Genomic DNA, 21488 nt, shown 5'->3' with positions numbered 1-21488 from the left:
AACAACTGGCTGTTCCTTTAAGTCACTATGTTTTGGGGTGATCTGTCACACAGGAAAAGCTGATACAGTCTATAATAAGGCTATTGTTGAGGCTATAGTCTACCCAAAGCAAGCAATGTATACTTTATGCATCTTGGGAGAAGAAACTCCTCCCAAGTTTTAGGACCAAGAAAAGCTATGTATCACCTAAGCTGTCAATGTTCCCCATTTGTAATCTGTGATCCTCTGCTGTAACCCTGTGAAGATCAGAGTCACATCTAAGCTTGCTCCCCTTCTCCCTCCCTAGCAAGCACACGGGGCTCTCTGGCATGCATTCTGGCATCTTAACCACTCCGGCAACTCCGCTCCCTTTAAATTTGCCCCAGTGTCCTTACCCATTTTATCTATTGTATTATAGGTACTTCTATGAACTGCCTCAAAATCTTTACACAATAAATTGGAGTACAAGGGAATTAATCCCAAGACTGTGTCACAGCCTTAAAACAGTAATGAAGACAAACTGTTGTCCCCAGTAGAAACCACCACTGATGTTTTCCACCTTGATCTGACTCGAGGTCTCAAAACAACTTTTATCTAGAAACAAAAAAAGCCAAAATGACTCCCATCTGAAACACTCAGAATTTTTCTACCTTGCCTAAGCAGGCACTGGAATACGTCTTTCTAGTGTGGTGCCTGGAGCTGGACTTGCCCAGCTTCGATTTCTGGCTTTCCCACTTCTCAGCTAGGTACCTTGAGTGAGCCCATCACCATGGACTCTCTGTACTTCAGTTTCTGTCTGTGATACCTGGATAGTAACTCAGAAGTTACCAAGAGGGTGAAGAGAGAGAATACATACAAGCACGAGCCATTATTATTATTCCTGTTGCTACTACTGCTACTCCCCTTCATCTTCTTTCTTCCTCCACAGCCCCTTCATAAATTCATCATCCTTACTACGAGGACAGAGTGCTATGAAACACCATCCAACACCACCATTAAAAAGACACGGCCTGTATGGTTTATTCCAAAATTCCATGCATTAATTGCCTATATGTATAGACACACTCCGCCTCCATCTCAGACATCTGGTATTCCTCTGTAAGAGTAGAAGTACCTTTGTCTCGCTGCTTCTTTTCCTTTTGTTCACTTAGTTTGTCTAGAGGTAGGTTTGTCATCTCAACTCCGTAAGCAGTTCTCGCCAGCACTGCTGTCTAGGAGTCCATGACGTTGGCCCACTCGTTTATGAGTTCTTCCCATTCCATGAGGGAGGACAGCACACCGAGGAAGTCATCCCAGAGCTCTCGAGAAATGTACACACACAGGTTTGCTCGGATCCACGCCACCATGAGCGTCTAAAACCAACTAGCCAACAAGAGAACTGAATCACCCTCATTTGGAAGAAGAATGAGTTTTAACAAAATATTTTAAATTACTAGGAATAAAATGAACTTTAAAATAAAAAGCACTTGATCTTGATTTTCTTTTAGCGTCTCAAAATTTATTTGATCAACTGTAACCAGGATCTGAGCTATGGAGAAATCAGCTATTATCATGAACAAAGCTACTGGTTCAAAATCCTCTGGTGTCTGCAGCTAGTCCTGGCTGTAACTTGGGAGAAGACAAAACTCTCGGTACAACAACTATTCTACTTCTTTTTTTTTTTTTAAGATTTTATTTATGTATTTGACAGAGAGAGAGAGAGACAGCCAGCGAGAGAGGGAACACAAGCAGGGGGAGTGGAAGAGGAAGAAGCAGGCTCCCATCAGAGATGCCTGATGCGGGGCTTGATCCCTGAACACCGGGATCACGCCCTGAGCTGAAGGCAGATGCCCAACGACTGATCCACCCAGGCACCCCTGGAATTTACATCCTAAAATAATCATTTTGATTCCTGTGGTTTCTGTACCAGTGAACTTGCTACCTGATGGGATTCCTTTGGGCCCACCCTCCCTTCATGGGAGAAAGGAAAAGGCTGGACTCCACAGCCCTAGGGGCCCCTGCCAGGTCAGTCCTGCCTCATTTCTATGCTTTCCACCAGGTGCACACAGAGCTTTCCCTTTAGTGCTGACTCAAGGACATCGAGAAAAAGCATCCAGAACACAGGTGTGGTAACGGGGCCCCACTGAGGACTTCCAGGAGGGAAGCGGCCACCAGAGCTGGTCTGCAGCAGCCCTGAGCACTGAGCACAGAGGCCAAAGCCCACTGACAGCAGGGCTGACCCAGCCAGGCCGCCCCAGGGCAGCGATGGGTGGGAGGAACACGTAAAGGACAGGCTGGAGAGGCATTTTACAACCAGAACTGAGGGGCATGAAGAAAGAGGGTTACAGAGTGGCTCTGAGGTCTCCGTTGCTGAGAATGTCTGAAAGCACCTCCTAAGCTGGAGTGATGCGCTTATCATGGGACGGGGGCATGGGAAAAACCCACAGCACTGTGTACTTTCAGGGGTATTATAAACACAGAGACACCAAACAAAAACAAAGGAGAAAAATGAAAACATTTCGCATAAGCACATTTTCATGGCGCCACTATATGTTTGACGGTACTATTATTCGGTCATTCTGACAGTCTGTCATTTCAGATAATTGGTTTTCCAAAGTGAATTTAAAGCTTCAAATTGGAAGCAATAAAAATCAGTTAACAGCATTTCAGAGCAATTAACAACCTCTCCTGGGCTTATGAAGAATGATAGAAAACACCAGTTACATTGCTTTTCCACAAAGCAGTCTGATGACAATTTAAAATGGAAAAATCTACTATTAAGTAATATGACTACTTTTCATTCAGTAACATTTTTAAAGCCAATAATAAAAATAAACTATCAAAGTGCTAGATACTTACCTTCTTCATAATTCACAGAAACTGTTACAGAAGATTGATTATCATCTTACTGTTCACTTTGTAAAGCCATCAGTAAGTGGAGGCTTTGATGTTCTAATTATTATGTTGAAAAAGAGAAACATCTGTTTTACAGTATTAATGAATTTGAAATAAACTTACCATGTCTTTTTATTCATTGTAAGCTCCATTATCATGCGCCTACAAATAATCAAAACAGCTTTACAGGCATCAGCTGGTTCTCTTAAGAGCATGGGAAGTTCAGGACATGGTTCCAACAAAAAGACGTTTGTTGCATTTATCAAAAATACCTTGAAATCAACAAATTTTACATTAAACATATAAATGTAACTAAACACATAAATCTGAACAAATTTTTCTTAAAGATAATGATATTAATTTCCCTCTACTAAACAATCACCTTTGAGTTATTTCAACTAAGGCAAGTGGTACCAACACATACTCAAGATTTTTTAAAATGCTTCTCTTAGAATCACCTGACACACTTGAAAGACCTTTCCTAGAAAAAAAATTATTAATACAAATTAATAGTGCAACTTTAGAAAATTTATGAATCAGAAAAGTTTCTGAAGACTTCTTTTTACATTACCTCAAAAGAAAAGGGGAAAACAGTAAGATAGGATCACTGCTTCTGGGTGAGAAATTTTGGGGTCGGGGACGGGGAGAGGAAGAGGAGCAGTGGTCAGACAGTGGCTGGGAAAAACCATCTGATTGCTGTGGAATCTCCCAGCACATGAACTTTGCAGGTAGGAAGCACGGCCAGCACCACCCAACACGGGCGCAGATCTCTAGTAGCTGTAGGGAGGCAGGAAACCGGCACGGCCACATGGTCAACAGTACAGAGCTTCCAGGTGCATATACCTTGACTAGGAGAACGATATTAGGCAGTAGGATATAAAACCTAAGTGAATTCTTGAGATAAAATCAGATTTAAAAAAACTTAGATGACCAGCCAACAGCTCTACACTCTACCTCAGACCTTTGGGGTACAAGTTCACTGTCCATTCCTGTCAGGGGTGTTTCAGTAGAAAATGGTGAGACGCACAGATGTGGCCTATTACGTAGTCGTAAGTGACTGCTTAGGGGCACTACAGTAAAGTTAACACTGTGTTACTACTGACACAGACGACACCAGTGACCCTTCAGTTTAGGAGACTGAGTTGTCAGTCTGGTAATGAAGGTGGATGGGTACCATCTACCTAGATCCTATGCCTTCTTAAGTCTCCCTTGTGTTCAGCAGTACAAATTCAAAGGATCTGGGAACAAACAGAATTCTCTGGCTCACCTGGGAATGAAATCTATCAACACAACATCTTAAAATAGATGCACAAACGGACCGAAGAAATTAAAATAAACATGCTCAAAAGTCAAGTGGATGAATTTAAATATTGACAGCCTCTAAGATTATCTTGTGCAAGATTAAAAAGGTGTCAGGGCCTACTTTTCTAGAAAGAATTACTAAATAAGCACTGTAATAATTGGTAACAGATGATAACAGCAATTGTGAAGACTTTCCTAGATTTCAAGTGGGAAAAAGGAAAACAAAGAACTTTTTGACTAACCAACTATAGCAGTGGTAGTATAATTTTAGTGGCCACTTTATTTTTTTACTACTCTGACTGAGATCAAGACCTGAGCTGAGAGATCAAGAGTCGGAGGCTTAACCGACTGAGCCACCCAGCTGCCCCTCGCGGCCATGTTTTTGGAAGACATATGGCATAGACGATCTGCTGCAAGACAGATCTTTCACTCAAGGTATTTTGTTTCTTGATGTGAATTGGAAACTTTGCATACTCCCAAGTAAAAGTGAGGAGTCTTCATATATTATATTCTCCGCTCATTTTCTTTTTTAAAAAAGATCAAAATGCCAACTCCATGAATCTTTCTTACTACCATGTCAGTACTGGTTAAGGTAAAAATTAAAAAAAAATTAATACGTCCAAATTGTACCTCTCAACAGCAACTGGAGAAGAGTACTAGCTTATTCAACCTGTACTTGGCCACTTTTTCCTAATGAACCAAGGAAAGGACCAAAGATACTGGATACAAAGAGAACAAACACAGCTATTAGAATCCAAACTAAACATTTTTTAACACTGTTGTGCTACAATCAAGTGGAAAATATTTTTTCTTGGTTTGGCCAAGTTGATGTAACTCATCCTTTCAGAAAACAAATTAACACTCTCCTGAACCTAGGGAGATACTGGCAGTGGGATGGCTGAGGATGGCATATGGCAATCCACTTGGAGGACAAGGAATACCAAGGGACACAGGCTAGGGACTCCGGCATGCACTTCTCTGCTGAGGGCACAGATTTTCCTAACAACTGGCACCGGAGTTCTTTGAAGCTACTCAAGTAAAATCATCTTCATTTTGTTTCAAGTTGATTTCAAATTATTTGCTGATTTTCACTGAAAAATGAGAAGATTCAATAGTTACGGAGTATTAAACTGCTAATGAACCTGAAAGCAAAAAGGATACCATGACAAGGAATCCTACTGAGAGATGGATGACAAAAGCATGTCATTGAAAATTGGGCAACAGGCAAGCTATGCCTATGCTACCTCAGGTGGATATGGGGTAGAAGGTGGGCGCCAGGGAGCAGGGGAAAAAGAGGCATTCTGTGTTTTCACTTAGAGACCTAACAACCTTCCACCTAGATGGGAGCCAAGAGGTAATCAATCTCCCAATCCCCATTTTTGAGGTAAAATCCTGAGGTCTGGGAAGATTAAGTGATCAGCCAAAGTTGTTCTTTCCAATGTTCCCAAATGGCACTGGTTCTATTTAAATACTCATACAGATAAAGATTTAAAAAGTAGAGCATTTATCATCAAACAGGCAATTTTTAAGAAGAATATTCTTTATGGGATTATAGAATCACCATGCTTGTCTTGCAAATTAGAGTCCAGATGACGGACTAACTCCCCATATGTGTTCAGGACATGATTTTTAAGATTTAGATCTCAGTCATTTCACATTCACTGCGTAATAATCCCTCTCAAAAACTGCAACCAGCTCATAGGTCTCCTTCGACTAGAAAAGAATCTTTACAAACTGAAGATGAGCGGTCAGGAAGAAAACTCAGAATGAGAACTTAAGAGCTGTTTACTGACAGGTAGATACAAATATCCCCGTACTTTAATGATGCTATCACAATAAACAAAATGTTCAAATGGACTCCAACCGGAGGTCTTTATGTTTCCGGGCAGCCACGTACCTGCAGCATAGCCTGGGCCCTGGCTTTCCCGTTCTTATTTTCTTCTTGCGTCACACATCCTCTGCTCACTGCACTCGTGAAGGAGTATGTTCGTCCCCAACTGGAAGATCGCTTATGACGAGAACCGTCAGATGAGGTCTTTAGAAGATAAAAACCAGTTAACGGAGGGGGAAGAAGTACATGTTCACATATTTAATTCCTTACACTCACCAAAATTCATGAGAATAGAGGTTTTAGAAGGGCGAGTCTTTTTTCCATTTTGTTCACCACCTCCAGCACCTCAAACAGTGCCTAGTGTTTAGTATGTGCTGAAGAAATAAACGCAGGTCCAGTGACTGAATGAGTCTCTAAAACAGACCTTTAAAATGTGTGATAAATTCCATTTGCTTATCTATTCATTTTGACCTCATGACCAGTTATTAAAATGATTTCACCAATATTAAAAAATCAAAAATTATGGAATTAATACAGATATTTAAAAGTGATATGCCTTTGATTACAAATAGTCTTAAATGTTTGTTGTTAATTGCTGCAACACCCACTTTTAGAAATAATTTCTCAGGGGCGCCTGGGTAGCACAGTGCTTAAGCGTCTGCCTTCGGTTCAGGGCGTGATCCCGGTGTTCCGGGATCGAGTCCCACATCGGGCTCCTCCGCTGGGAGCCTGCTTCTTCTTCTCACACTCCCCTGCTATGTTCCCTCTCTCGCTGGCTGTCTCTCTGTCACATAAATAAATAAAAATCTTAAAAAAAATAATTTCTCAGACTAGTTTCAAAACAGCATGCCAGAAATAGAAATATGACAGATATTTTGTTTCAGGAAGAGATCCCACTGTGTCGTTTTAGGTTTATCCAGCCTCTAGCTTTACCTAACCAGGACGAAAAGTTCCATTCCAGCAGCACTCACTCTGAGGACAGCACCCAGCCCTGAAGTGAGGCTTCTTAAGAGAAGAGATAGCACTCATTATTGGGTTAGTCCTTTCGGCTGCTCTGGGCAGGCCACTGCACAAGACAAGACTGCCAAAACATTCTAAATTTAGTTTCTCAAATGCTATTTGTTTAAACATGTCAATACCAATACTGCAGTGACATTTTTAGTCTCACACGCAGACGTGTGAACATACAATGGTTCATAAAACAAGTCTGCCGCCACAGTGAATGACAAAGCTGCCATGCACAGCCGGACCTAGCCTGAGGGGAAGGAGGTGACCAATGATCCTGAAGACAGCCCAGAAGCAGCCTCACTGAAGCAGGTCCTCACGGAACTCAGCAACTGGAGAGAAGCAACTACGATAAAAGAGCCCCGCCGGCCTGTGCCCCACTGACTGGCACCCTCGCCCGATCGGGTAGACTTTGCTAAAATACGTGTACTCCCAGCTGAAACAAGCGACAACGTATTACCTCTTTGCTGTCAGTCTCTGAAAATCCTAATTTTTCAGCATCTTCTAGGGCAGCTTCTTTTTTATCTGGTTCTTCCATGAACACAGGTTTGTCCTGGAGAATCCACTTTCTGTACACTGGAACTACCTTCCTTGTTACAGCGATGTCACAGGAAGGCAACAAAAATGCCTAAAATAAAAAGAGAAGACTCCCTTTAACTCCACACCTGCTCAGATCACTGTAACAGACGCATAACAGACATTTCTAATCACCACCACCAAGTTCAGACTTTCCTCTGAAACATACGGAGCCAGATATTTTTGTGCACACCAAACTTGCTGAAGAGAAAAGGCATTTTCAATTGGGCCAGAAAATGTCATGCAATTTAAAAATAACTTCTGTATTCTGAATATTTTTTTCACAAAAATAGCCAACATGCACGCCTACACAGATACTTTAAGTGGCTATATAAACCATAACAGTTATACAACCCAATGAATTAGAAATTGAGTATAAGACAACAGACAGACTACTGCAGCCAGCTGCAGCCAACTGTCACTCCTCCGCCTAACTCCATGTGCAGGGATGTCATGCTGGTGACAGAAGGATTATTTACACCACAGAAGTTGGCAAATGCTAATAATTGGAGCCTTTCTTTTTTCTTCCCCTTTGTCTTTCTCTTCCTTCCTTCTTTTTCGCCCCTCCCTTCCACCTTACCATCCCTTTCTGGGAGCCCACATTCACCAGCATACCAATGAGTCAAGACTGTACTCAGGTGTCTGTACTCACTGGTATGCTAGTGAATGCGGCTCACAGAAAACACATGAAAGAGAGCCTCTGGCCAGCTGTAGCACTGTGCACATTGATGTGAACTTTCTTTTTTCCGATTTCTCACATTTATTTGAGAGAGAGAGAGAGAGAGAGAGAGAGCATGTGCCCAGCAGGGGAAGGGCAGAGGATGAGGGAGAGAGCAAGCAGACTCCAGCACTGAGCACAGAGCCTGACATGGGGCTCAATACCATGATGCTGAGATCACTGCCTGAGCCAAAACCAAGAGTCAGACTTTAGCTGACTGAGCCACAGAGCACCCCATGAACTTTTGAACATTACAGACTCTCTTTACACATATGCATGTAAGACTTCTGATTTAATGTAAGATTCCAAACATATAAACAAAACGGTAAAGGAGAAATGTATTTGCCTTTTGAGTATTAGCTCTAAGGAATATTTCTGACTGAGGGGTAAACACAAAGAGAGGAACTCAATACTACAGAAGTGTTTTCATTCCATAGATGAAAAATTAAGCTGAGGCTCAGAACACATGAGATATTTTCCCAAGGTTACAAAGTAAGTTAGCGATGATTCTAGGTCTTGAAATCTCAAGATTCAGAGATTTCATACTGTCCTTAATGTTCACGCTACAGGATCCAATGACAGGCAGACTTTAGTGTAACAAGGATTCATGCAATATATATATTTCCATTGATGTCACATCAAATTCCAGAATAGAGGAGTCTGTGTTATAACAAGAAGGTAACATATCAATGTAACAAATATTCTGACTTGTATCTCAAGAACAATCAACAAAGACAAAGAAGAATATGACAAAGTACAATGTTGTCCCAGTCTAATGTTGTTCCAAATTGTATTACAAATATTTTCACACATACAATAAAGTAGAAATACTTTAAAGTGAATACCATGTACTGCCGCCTAGATTCTACCATTAGCATTTGCTAGATTTTCTTACCACATACCTATCAACCCACCCCTATTTATCCTTCTTTCAACCCATTTTATTTTTGATGCATTGCAAAGAAATCTGCAAACATCAGTACATTTCACCCCTAAACATTTCAACATGCATATCACTTCCTTACAGTTCAAAATTTCTTTATGGTACTTTACATAAAATTTATAAATCAGGAAATGCACAAATGTTAAGTGAACCATGTGATGAGTTTGGACAAATGTAGACAATGAGGTAATCCAAATCCAAAATCAAAGGTATATCATGTTATCCTCCTCGTAAGAAGCAAAGAGAAACGTTCTCTGTAGGAAAATAAGGTCACAGTAAAACCCAAATGATTTGTACAAACTGTCTGGTTAATATGATACGTAGCATATTCATTAAAAATCAGAAATATGAGAAAAGAAGTCAACATTAACAACACCACAATAAAAACCAGACAATACTTTAAAGACATAGGAGATCAGGATAAAGAAAGTTTCAAAAAGAAATGGAAATGGAATTGAAAAATAAAATAACCAAAATGAAAAACTCAGTGGGTATGGATTGACAACAGAATGGACATAGCTGAAAACAGGATGAAAAAACCAAAGGAAACACCCAGAGTGAAGCACGGTGAGACGAAAGGACGGCCTACTCAGAAAGGAAGGCAAGAGAGAGAACACAATGAAAAGCTGCTCCTATACTTGGCTGCAGAGGCACAAGGAAAGAAGATTAGCAAAAGAGGGCAGATATGATATTTGAGGAGAGAATGCCCGAGAATTTTGCCAAAATTGGTAAAAGATGTCAATCCACAGACTCAAGAATCACAAACAAGCAGGGTAAATACAGAGTACCTTACAGTAAAAGTGCTGAAAACCAAGAACAATCAGAAAATCTTACAAGCTTCCAGAGGAAAAAAGAGACATTTCCTCCAAAGGAGCTACCACGTGACCTCACATGACTTCTCAAAGACAATGCAACAAATATTCAATGTGCAAAGAGAGAACAGCTGCCCGGGTAGAATTCAATATCCAGAAAAACTGCACTTCAAAACCAAAAGCAAAATAGAGAAATTTTCAGATACAGAAATGAGAAAAACTTTTACCAGGAGATCTGACCTAAGGGAAATACTAAAAGTTATTCTTTAGGCAGAAGGAAAATAATTCTGGATCAGAGATTTAGGAAGAGATGAAAGTGCAATAAACAGGTAATTATTTGGATAACTCTAATTGGATAAAATATATATATATGAATATATATATATAAAAGAATAAAACTGGGTAAAATAATAAATATGAAAGAGATAATATATGTGTATACATATAAATAATATATTCATAATATGGAATTCAAATACAGATGGTCCTCAACTTAGGACAGTTCAACTCAGAAGTTTTCAACGTTATGACAGTGCGAAAGTCACGCATATTCAGTAGAAACTGTACTTTGAATTTTGATCTTTTCCTGGGTTAGGGATATGTAGTATGACACTCTCTTGTGGCGCTGGGCGGTGGCAGTGGCTACAGCTCTCAGTCAGCCCTGGGATCGCAAGGATAAACACCTGATACACTTACTACCATTTTGTACCCATATAACCATTCTCTTTTTCACTTCTAGTATGGTATCCAATAAATTCCATGAGATATTTAACACTTTATTATAAGCTAGGCTTTGTGTTAGATGAGATCGCCCAACTTGTAGGCTAAAGTAAATGTTCTGAGCATGCTCAGGGTCGGTGAGGCTTAGCTATGATGTTCGGTAGGGTAGGTGTATTAAATGCATTTCTGACTTACTCTATTTTCAACTTCTGATGGCTTTATCGGGACAGAACTGCATTGTGAGTTGAGGCAAATCTGTACATAGCAGGGGCATATGAACTGAGAAGGAATAAATGGAACTGGAGTGCATACTTACAGGGTAAAAGTTGAAATTAATGCTAGATTTTAAGTTAGGGATGCAAACAATAAAATATTACAAATGAGTGTAAAAACACTAAGCTTGAAGAGAAAAACGGGATGCTAAAAACAACCAGCCTGAGAGAATTCAATACAATCAGCAATACAATTAGAGAGCAGAAAGTAAGATAGTGAACTTATACACCATTACAGTAGTTGTTATGTCAACTGTAAAGGGAATAATGCTCCAATCAAAAGATAGAAATTATAAGGTTCGATTTTAATAACTATTAAAAGACCATATGCCATTTATAAGGGGACGCCAAAAACATCCGGATGTAGAGAGGTTGAAAGTAAAAAGAGAGAGATACACCATGCAAACACTAACCAAAAGAAAACTGGTAGAGCTATATTAAGAATAGGCAAGACTGACTTTGAGGCCCAAAAGGAAAAAAAAAGTATTAATAAAGAGAAAAAATTCTTCCTGATGAAAGAAACAGTTCAAAGGAACATATGACATTTGTGAATCCATACTGAAACTAATAATTTTGCCTCAAATATATATATATATATATATGTGTGTGTGTGTGTGTGTGTGTATAGCAAATACTGATAGACTTTGAAAAAAAATAGACCAATCCACAGTTATAGTAGGATATTCTCAGTAACTTGCAGAACAGCAGATCAAAAAAATAAGGATAGAGAAGAATGGAACACACGCTTCCTACCTTCTCACCGTATTCTCCATGTCTCGACCTCTCGTATTTTTCATCTTTGTCTCTCTGGGGGACAGTTGGGATAATTTCTTCAGGTCTGTCATTCTGTTTATTCAGTCCTCAGCTGTACCTAACCTGCTATTAAACTCACCCACTAAGGTTTTCCTTTACTATTTCAATTATTACTTTTTTTTTTTTTTCATCTCTAGGAGTTCTGTTTCCTTATTATTCAAATCTGCTTAGTCGTTTGTTATAATTTCTTGTTTCCTGGAAACATTTCCAAGTTGTCTTTTATTACTTTAAACATGTTGAAGGTATTCATACTGAAAATTCTAGGAAAGTTTTGACTTGAAAATTCCTAATTGGAAGAAAGGGTGATCTGAAATTATTATACCCAGTTAAACTGTTTTTCATGTGGAAAAGCAAAAGGGAAACATTCCTCATCACAAACGAACTCAGGGACTAGAGCCTCAAGACACCTTCTTGAAAACACCCACTCAATGACAAAACAAGGCCATCCAAGAAGTGCATCAAAGCAAGCATGTTAGGACTCAGGACACCAGGAGGAGAGTGTAGCTAAATTCAGAACCAAGACTGAACAACTCTGCACATCAGAATTCCAAAACTGACTGCAAATAATAGTAAATTCAGGCTCACAATTGATAATATAATGAAATAAGTGGATGGGAACAGGAGGCTGAAGAAAATACCAGGCTGATAATTTCTTCAGATTTCTTAAGAAATCAATAAGTGCTATCTAAAATTACACCACGGGGATAAAAACTGATGCCACCACCTTAATGTGATTTTAATCTTCTCATTATAGATAAATATTTTGGTAATTAATATTTCTTGTGTTAAAGGAAATGTTTATTTGAATTTCTACAATTCTGTTTCTCTTTATTTTTTCTGCTGTCAAATTCAAATAAAATAAAATTCAGAGCTCTTCATTAAAAACGCACAAAAGCATCATTAAGAATTAAGATTCCATTGTCATAAAGTTACCTGTCAATCCTTCACCCCCACCCCGGTGCCTCCACATACCCTCCCATTGTCTCTGCCTTTACCTCAGTCAACCTCTGTCTGGTTTTACCTTCACCCATCCATGGCTGGCTGCCTGCGTGTCCATCTTTTTTTTTTTTAAAGATTTTATTTATTTATTTGACAGAGAGAGACAGCCAGTGAGAGAGGGAACACAAGCAGGGGGAGTGGGAGAGGAAGAAGCAGGCTCATAGCAGAGGAGCCTGATGTGGGGCTCGATCCCATAATGTCGGGATCACGCCCTGAGCTGAAGGCAGACGCTTAACCGCTGTGCCACCCAGGCGCCCCTGTCCATCTTTAACTGCCTGCCAAATTCTCTGTCTGCCTGTCTGTCTGCACCTACGCACCTGTCCATCTACACCTCCCTGCTCACTTCCACCTCTGCCAGCTGGCCTGTCTACACCTACCTGTCTCATCTTCTATGCCTGCCTGCCAGTTTGTTTATGTCCATCAGCTCCTCTGTAAGCCTTCCTGTCTGTCTGCCAGGCTGCTCTCTGTTTATATCCTGCCTTACCCATCTCCTCTCTGCCAGGCTCTTATTTGCTTCTCTAGCTAGCCAGGCCAGCAGTCAAATAGACACATGCAGGAATACCTGGAATGATACTCTACAAACATCAACAGGGGTTGCTTAATGGCAGTATTTTGAGTGATTGGCTTGGGACTCTATTTGTCTAATGAATATTCACTTTTTTAAAAATAAAGTTATTTTTTAAAACAAAACCAACACCAACAAAACAACATAATCGACAAATAACCTTTAGAGCAGTGCTTTGAACTTTTCAGACCCATTACCTAAGTAAGACATTTTACAGAAGCATATATGCATTTGGATAATAAATGTTGTTTTAGAAGGTTTACAAAGAAATACTAATCCTTAGAATATGCAGGGTACTCTGAAATGTTTCAGTCCATCCTATTCTCTTCTATTCCATTATTTTAAAACAATACTGGCCTTTTTTTTAAAGATTGTATTTATTCATCTGGGAGAGAGAGACAGAGCACAAGCAGGGGGAGAGAGAGAGAGGGAGAAGCAGACTCCTCGCTGAGCTGGGAGCCCAGTGTGGGGCTTGATCCCAGGACCTGGAGATCATGACCTGAGCTGAAGGCAGACGCTTACCCATCTGAGCCACCCAAACGCCCCAAAAGACTGGCTTTTGATAAGTGATTTCATGACCTACAAATGGTCACAACAGGTAAGAAAAACACTGGTAAGAAGACAAGTTTCCAGCGGAGTGACCCCGAGACCAGAACTGCCCCACCTGAAGCTTCTACCACTCACTGTTAGCCTGCCTGCTGGGGGCAGCAGTAAACTGAGGCTGCCCTGAGCACCACTGAACCTCATCTCCCCTCATTTACCATCTATTTCCACTGCCTGCAACCTACCGAACCATCCAGGCCAAGGAGACTTGCACAGTTAGCCCCTGTCACGAGCCTCTCTGCGCTCGGGGCCCCTTGTCAGCATTTATTTCGACACCACACCCATGGACATCTGACCTTCTTCCATCATGCACTGTTCTCTGGTGCATACACACACATCTTACCTCCTTCACTGAGAACACGAGCTTCCTGAATGTACATTTTAAACTTTAATGGCCTTTAGGCCTAAATATTAAATAGTCAATGAACACTTTAAAATTGAAAACGAAATCACTAGGAAACAAGTCACATTTTGCCATCCTGAAAAGAACAATACAGAGAAAGACAATTATCATATGGTTTCACTCATTTATGGAACATAAGAAGCAGGAAGATCCGTAGGAGAAGAAAGGGAAGGTAAACAGAAGAGGGAATGAAACATGAGAGACTATGGACTCTGGGAAACAAACTGAGGACTTCAAAGGGGAGGGGGATGGGGGAATGGGATAGGTTGGTAATGGGTATTAAGGAGGGCACGTATTGCATAGTGCACTGGGTGTTATACGCAAGTAATGAATCATGGAACTTTACATCAAAAACTAGGGATGTACTGTATGGTGACTAACATAATAGAATAAAAAAAATATTATTAATTAAAAAAAAAAAGAACAGACAAAAAAATCCCGCCCCCCCAAAAAAGAATAATACATCATTGACCTCAAGAGGGCAATAGAATGCAATGTTAAAACCCACGCCCCTTCAAGAATCTCTACTTAGTATTTTCACATGCACAACCCTTACATTTTAAATTTCACATACATGCTTTCAAATTAGATTTGATGAAGAATAATGAGAAGGTGTAAATAAAATGTTTTTTGGCTTCACGGCACAAAGATGTCTCAGAAGTTCGGTCATAAGTAGTCTGCAGTTACCTACTTGGCCCAAGCTACTTCTGAACTGAATTTAGATTGGAGTGAGGACTAAATGGCATGCAGAATTTAGAGCACCCTCTGCCAGCGGTGCAATGTCAATAATGGATGCAGACAAAACTTTCCATATAGTAAATTAACAGTTTACACAATAAAGGTAAAACCACATCAGTTTAGCATTATCTCGTGTGCAAAATTTACAAGCTTTGTCAATCATATCTAGTCTTATAGTAAGCACTGGCATCCAAGAGCTTAAAACATTGCTACAGATCAGGGCCTGCAAAGTATGGCCTGTCATCCAAATCCAGCCTGCCAAGTGACTTTCCTATATAAAGTTCCCCGGGAACGCAGCCACGCTTCTTCGTTATGTGTTGTCCATGTCTCCTTTCTCACTACAAAGACAGAGCTAAATAGCTGTAACAGAGTCCGTGTGATCAACAAAGCCTGAAATACTATGATCTAGTCCTTTACTCTATAAAGAATATGACCTCTATCCTAAATTATATGACCTTGCTGACTTCAACTCAAATTAAATGGTTACCAAGTACCTTCCGTGGGTACAACAGGAACGCAACAGGGCAACGTTAATGGACAGACTAGGGTAGATTTTTAAGTCCTGGACTATTATGATAAAACAATGTTTTGTCAGCATGACATATACAGTATAGGCTAGAAAGGGATGACACAGCAGGTGCGGGGCTCCAGGGAGCATGCTGCTAACCACGGCCAAAGGAAAAGGAGGGAGCAGGAGTGAGAAAGCCCCCTGCATGGCTTGTCCAGGGATGGCTCACTGGAGGAGCTGGAGACGAGAAGCACGGGAGGGCTGAAATTAATACGCACACAAGAACACAAGCCCTGTTAAACAAGTGGTCAAGTCATGAGGAGAAGCTGATGTTAGGGAAGAAAATAAGCTCAGCTCTGGCCTCGTCATCATTAAGACACCACTAGAATGTCAGACAAGGTCACCAGGGGGCATTTTAAAAGGCAAGTGTGCAAACAAGAAGCAAGGTCCAGACAAAAAGCTTGAGTGAGAGTCTCACGCCAAATGGCTGCTGGCTCCGAGCCCGAAGGAGGCAAGCGTGGAGTTACAGCAGAAGAGGCTCAAGCCCAGAACTTGGTCAATTCTTGGAATCTGGGGTCAAAGAAAACAGGGGCAAAGAAATGAGACAGAGAAGACACAGTCAGGGAGTGAGAATATTACACTAATATTTTCTTAAGTCCAACCTTTTTATTCACTAAAATACAAAATACGTGAACACCTCCAGATTGCTGTGGATTACACTGGGACTTTCATTGTTGGTTGATTTTTCCTTAATGACAGTCTCAGAAGTGAAAGGGTTCATCGCTATCTAGAAGTCTTGCCCCTCCTCGGAAAGCTCTTCATACTGCACATGCACCGGTCACGTGTGTGCACAGGGCTCCTCCCCTTCTCCCCACGGACCACAGGTCTCTGCCATTCAGGGGCCTCACCTTCTGTGCGTGTGCCCAGACTCAACAGCTAGTCCCCATCACATGCACACACCCACAAAAGAGCCAGGCTCTGTCTCCCAGGGCACCGGTACCAAGATGCAGGTGGCCAGTGGCTCCAGCCCACACCACAGGTCTGCTGTTTTCTCCGCTGCACCACGGGTTCTGTTTCCTCTGTCAGAGTTTCTCCACAGCAGCACGACTAACATTTGAGGCCTGATGTTTCCTGTCGTGGGCTAGTGCAGGCCCTGTCCTATGCCTGTAGGATAATCACTGGCTACTACCCACTAGATGCCAGCAGCATTGCCCTCTCTCCAGTTGTGATGACCAAAAATGTCTCTGGACAATGCCCCTGGGGGGGCAGAGCCAGCCCCGGTTGTAGCTCAGGGCTGCTAATCGTTGCCTGGCCTCTGGTCTCTCTCTGCCATCTTCTTCCGCACTTGCACCTGCTTTCTTGTTTGTACTTCCCCTCCCTTTTCACTCACCACAGTGGCCACCACCAGGGTGCTGTACCAGCGTCATCCCTTGCTTTCCCCTTATTCCCCTCCCCACCCAACTTTTTCCTCTTACGTCATAAATACTTCAATCACACGTTCATGCCATGCGTGTTTGCAGGGAAAGTACAACCATCTGCAGAGCCTCCACAGAGCTCCCTCTGGCCCTTGGGACAACACCAGCCTGGGGCTCCTCTTTGCCATGTTCATTGGTTGATGAGTATTCGGCAAGAGCTTTCTTCCCACCTACCTCTGGGTTTCAAGTTTCTTACCGACACGTGAGGGTATTTTTGGAATGATTTGCTCAGATATAGAATTTCCCCTCCACATGTAGGAATTTTACAAAAACAAAATCTTAAAGAATCATACACAAAATCACAACACTCCACATGACAAATTAAAAGCAGGATTAGAGGGATCATTATTCAGTCCAGTAATGTAGCCCAACTCATCAGTAGTATTTCTTGCAGGACTATGCGCAAAAGAACAAGAACAAGTCTCTTCAATTTCATGAACTTATCACACACACACACACACACACACACACACACAGACACACACTAACCTGATGAAAGACTTCATTCACAAAGGTGACATAACCTCGCGTTGACAAGAGAATCCGCTGCACCATTTCATACACGGGGCGGTGCTCTTCCTCAATGCTACAATGGCTGGAGTTGCTGAGTCTTCGGTCAGACAAGGTGCTGCTGTTGGAATGGTTTTTCTCCGGCTCTACAGGCCGCCGCCATCCAGCTCTGCCACCATCTCTTGCCCCACGCCACCACCAACGGTCTGGAAGAAAGCCATTACCACTTCTTTGTCTTTTTTTTAATAATAATATTTTTTATTATATTATGTTAGTCACCATACAGTACATCCCTAGTTTTTGATGCAAAGTTCCATGACACATTACTTGCGTAAAACACCCAGTGTACCATGCAATACGTGCCTCCTTAATGCCCATCACCAGCCTATCCCATTCCCCTCCTCCCCAAGCCCTCGGTTTGTTTCCCAGAGTCCATAGTCTCTCATGGTTCATTCCTTTTGTTTATCCCCCTTTCTTTTTCCCTTTCTTCTCCTACCAATCTTCCTACTTCTTATGTTCCACAAATGAGTGAAACCATATGACAATTATCTCTCTCTGCTTGACTTATTTCACTTAGCATTATCTCTTTCAGTCCCGTCCATGTTGCTGCAAAATTTATGTAATCATTCTTTTTGATAGCTGAGTAATATTCCATTGTATATATGGACCACATCTTCTTAATCTGTTGAAGGGCATTTGGCTCCTTCTATGATTTAGCTATTGTGGACAATGCTGCTATGAACATTGGGGTGCATATGGCCCTTCTCTTCACTATGTCTGTATCTTTGGGGTAAATACCCAGTAGTGAAATGGCTGGATCAAAGGGTAGCTCAATTTTTAACTTTTTATGGGACCTCCACACTGTTTTCCAAAGTGCCTGTACCAACTTGCATTTGCACCAACAATGTAGGAGGGATCCCCTTTCTCCACATCCTCTCCAACATTTGTGGTTTCCTCCCTTGTCAATTTTTGCCATTCTAACTGGCATAAGGTGGTATCCCAGTGTGGTTTTGATTTAAATTTCCCTGATGGCTAATGATGTTGAACCTTTTTTCATGTGTCTGTTAGCCATTTGTATGTCCTCATTGGAAAAGTGTCTCTTCATATCTTCTGCCCATTTTTTGATTTGTTTGTTTCTTGCGTATTGAGTTTGAGAAGTTCTTTGTAGATCTTGGATACCAGTCTTTGATCTGTAGTGTCATTTGCAAATATCTTCTCCCATTCCGTGGGCTGCCTCTTAGTTTTTTTTTTTTTTAAGATTTTATTTATTTATTCGACAGAGATAGAGACAGCCAGTGAGAGAGGTAATACAAGCAGGGGGAGTGGGAGAGGAAGAAGCAGGCTCACAGCAGAAGAGCCTGATGTGGGGCTCGATCCCATAACGCCGGGATCACGCCCTGAGCCGAAGGTAGACGCTTAACCGCTGTGCCACCCAGGCGCCCCTGCCTCTTAGTTTTTTTGACTGTTTCCTTGGCTGTGCAGATTCACTTTTTCTAACTGCTCATTCCATGAAATACAATTTCAGGAAACCCACAGCCCATGAATCATTATTGAATGGTGCACTGAGACTTAATAAAAGTATAACTAAGTGTTATCATACAAATAAATACAAATATCATACACAAAACTGAACCATCTCAAACTTTCTTTTTCATTCCCAAATGGGCTTTGATGGGTTTTAACGTCAATTAATATGCTGATAGAACTGCTAAAAAATGGTCACTGCTGAAATTTTAAAATCACCACTCTGCTTTCTCTAATGTATGTTGAAGTACTTTTATCTCATACAAAAATGAATTACTAAGGACTAAAGAATACTTCACAGAACACATTTTCAGCTGAAGTGATGCACCAAGAATGTACAGTTTGTTCAGGTTTATGCTGTTGCTGTCAAAAGTATATGGGATGTAAGAGCCACTGTCCTTCCGTTCTCCCATGAATATTTGTTATACCAGATTCTCCAAGTGCTAAGAAAACTTAGTCTAGAAGATGCACTAATTCATCTCCTCCCTGGTGAAAAATTAAAGGTATTAGTAGATCCCGAAGCAAATTCACTTTGGGAAAACACACACACACACACACACACACCCTCAAACAGACCTTCAATACAATAATAAGGGCAAAAGTATAAACTCCATTTGGAAACAGCACTTAAAATATTGTTTTGAAGGGCTTTTACAAGAACAGTATATTCTTTGAAAAGAGATTTCGGATCAACTGTTTCACTAATATTCACTTTACATAGGCAAAATTATATTAAATTTCAAATTCCAAACAAAAACTTTCAGGAGACAAATGAAATTATATGTGCTTTTATTCCTGCAACTCTGTCTCCAGAATCTTATTCAATTGTTTAAATTGCTGCTTTTTCTCATGTACAATGCAAATGAAGAGAGAAACACAGGAGACACATGTGAGATGAGGCGGGAAACACAGCTGCGAGGCACAAACAGGAGTACAGGAGGGAGCTGATTAGCTGAATAATGACCCCCCCCCCCCAAAGATGTCCATGCCCTAATCCCCAGAACCTTTGAGTATCTTACCTTACCCGGCAAATGGGATTTAGAAGGTGTGATTAAATTCAGGTGTGAGAGGGAGCGATTATCCTGGATCATCTGGGTGGCCCCAATGTAATCATGAGTATCCATAAGGAGACAGGAGGATCAGACACAAGGCCATGGGAAGATGGAAACAGAGGGAGAAAAGGTGATATGATGAAGGGCCATAAGCCAGGGAATGCAGGAAGCCTCTAGAAGCTGGACAAGGCAAGAAAATGGATTCTCCTCGAGAGCCTCCAGAAGGCAGAGCCGCACACCTGCCAACACCTTGATTTTACCACACCGAGACTGATTTTGAACTTCTGACTTCCAGAGCTGCAAGGTCATAAAATGCATTGTTTCAAGCCACTGAAAGTTTGTCATTTGCTGCAATGGCACTAGAAGACTACTATAACAACTCACTGTGAGGCCTACTGAGAGTCTATACGATGGCGGTGACCATTTCTAGGTACGGCCATCTGCAGCGTGTGGCAGTGCTGGGCTGGACAGTTGTCTGCCAGAATCCACTCCCCCTCCTTAATGGAACCCCAGGGCTCTGTGTGCTTCCTCCCCTGCAGCCCAGGTGACTCACAGGAAGCTGGCCCCATCCACAGGACCAGGGAACGGTTCTGTTTCGTGGGCCATTCACATAGCCAGCTTCGAATCAGTCAGCGCCTTGTTACTGTGCCAGGAGAGACAAGTAAACTAGGTTGTCCCACTCAGACAAAAGGTAAGAGCTTTACAGAAATATCTGGGTTGTCTCTGAACACGAACAAGGAAGGCAGTGCCCCTGATGCTGGCCGCCGTCTTACAATCAGCAGGGAGTGGAAGCCAACCCTGCCAGAGGGAAAGGGCAGAGTAGGGAAAACTGTACAGAATCATGGAGAGAGTGTGAATAACCCACATTCTCTGCCAGCCCTGCCATGAGCTGCTTCTATAGGAGATTAAAATACTTCTTTTTTACCTTTAAGACACTTTGAGTTATGGAGTCTTCTTCTGTTAGGATGATACAACCATCCAAACTCATTCGGGGGTCAGACCGTTAGGACACTAAGAAAGCCAGATAATAAAAGTAGATGACTCACAAGTGTGAATGACCAACGAAGGAAAAAAACTGGAACCTTGAATCCGTGGTTAATCTGCTATTCTTGCTACTTTTCATCATCCAAATGTATTCTTCAAGAACGAGAAACTTATTTTCAGTGATGGTTTTCTGAAATTTTGAAACCAGGTAGGAAAAAGTCACAGCCTTTAAACAGACTACTTTGAATTGACTTAACAATCACACAAGATATAATGTAAAAT

At 41.4% G+C, this 21488-nt stretch overlaps 1 protein-coding gene across 7 annotated transcripts in view; it reads right to left on the bottom strand.

The window, feature by feature from the left end:
• LOC125283213 (ral guanine nucleotide dissociation stimulator-like) overlaps positions 1–21488 on the bottom strand; it is a 75799-nt gene that overhangs the window by 5407 nt on the left and 48904 nt on the right. For 5 of the 7 annotated variants that reach the window (XR_008959673.1, XR_008959672.1, XR_008959674.1 and 2 more), the window contains 5 exons: positions 21269–21396; positions 17626–17852; positions 6053–7619; positions 2977–3125; positions 1094–1341 (listed from right to left, as the gene is read on the bottom strand). The gene's annotated coding sequence lies outside the window, so the exon portion shown is untranslated. Of the gene's footprint in view, positions 1–1093; positions 1342–2976; positions 3126–6052; positions 7620–16139; positions 17606–17625; positions 17853–20142; positions 20262–21268; positions 21397–21488 lie in introns of those variants that run through there. The other 2 variants (XM_057313022.1, XR_008959676.1) reach the window with 2 other exon arrangements.

The sequence above is a fragment of the Ursus arctos genome, unplaced genomic scaffold (genome assembly GCF_023065955.2).
Source record: "Ursus arctos isolate Adak ecotype North America unplaced genomic scaffold, UrsArc2.0 scaffold_16, whole genome shotgun sequence".
NCBI lineage: Eukaryota > Metazoa > Chordata > Mammalia > Carnivora > Ursidae > Ursus > Ursus arctos.
This window is presented reverse-complemented; position numbering and strand designations above follow the sequence as displayed.